Genomic DNA, 1,221 nt, shown 5'->3' on the forward strand with positions numbered 1-1,221 from the left:
TCTTTTTTTTTTTTTTTTTTTTTTTGTACTTGCTCCCCTCCCCAGGGGCCTAGCACAGTTCAAGCGCGTCCGTAATACGCGAAGAATAACCTTCTCTCTTTACCTCACTCGCCACACAGAGCCTTGGAAGCACAGTTGCTTGGAAGGAGTCTTTAAGGCGGGAGGAGGAGCCTCGAAAGTCACGGAGGCAGCGCTGCGCTCTGTGCTCCTGAGGTCCGGCTGGCGGTGAGCCTGGCAAGCGCAGGACCCAGCGCTCTGCTGCTTCCAGCGGGCGAGAGCCAAGGGCGAGGGCCGGGAAGATCTTGGTCCCCTCCCCGGCGGCCCTGCGGCCCAGGGGCCCCGCGCACTGTCTCCGCACACACGCGCGCCCGCCCGGTATTTTCTTTGCCCGTGCGTCTAGTCACCTCAAATGGGTCGACCATGTTTTGGCTCCTGAAGCAAACCAGACTCTCTGGCTCACTCTCCCTGCCAGCTTTTGGCCTGGTTGGGTGGGGCGAAGTGGTTTGAGTTTCTGAGAACAAATAATGAGGCTCTAGGAAAAGGCCAGGGTTGTACAAAGCCCCGCCTTTCTGTGCCTGTGGGCTCTGCGTCTTGGTAAAAAGACGGAGTGAAAAGTCACAGGTGGGCAGTGTGGGCTCTGTGGGCTCCGTCAGGCTTTTCCCTTTGTTGTTATCAGGACAGTTGCTCTGGTCGTCAGGATTTGATGAAGAGCGGGCTTCGTGCTTTCGAGTTCCACCTCCTTCTAAAAGCAATACGTATTTTGGACGCAGTCATTGCTGTGGGTCAGCAAGTGAACCTTGTCCTTGTCCCCTGTCCTTACTCTTGGCCCCCAGACAGTGAATTCCCCAGCACTCACGACTTTTGGAAACACACGCCACTGTCTTTTTACTTCTTCTTTTTCATACCAGAGACTCTTGGGCCCCTCCGTTGCCGGGGATCACAGTAATAAGGAAGATGAACTGGGGCCCGTACCCTGTCTCTGGCGAGTGATTTTTGGTAACAAAGTGAGCAGTTGGCTACACAAAAACCTTGTCTCCTATAGCATTGGGACTAGTTTTTAAGTGTTTTTTGTTTTTGTTTTTGTTTTTTTGGTACCGGGGATTGTAAGTGGTTTTAAAATAGAGCAGCCGTCTATCTTTCTAGGCATTTTTTCTTTGTCAGGAACATGACCAAGAAATTCTCTATTAGTCCTACCAAAGGCCCTTTTCCAAATAATGTTGC

This window comes from Fukomys damarensis, unplaced genomic scaffold (assembly GCF_012274545.1).
Source record: "Fukomys damarensis isolate Sample0158 unplaced genomic scaffold, DMR_v1.0_HiC HiC_scaffold_15, whole genome shotgun sequence".
Classification (NCBI taxonomy): Eukaryota; Metazoa; Chordata; class Mammalia; order Rodentia; family Bathyergidae; genus Fukomys; species Fukomys damarensis.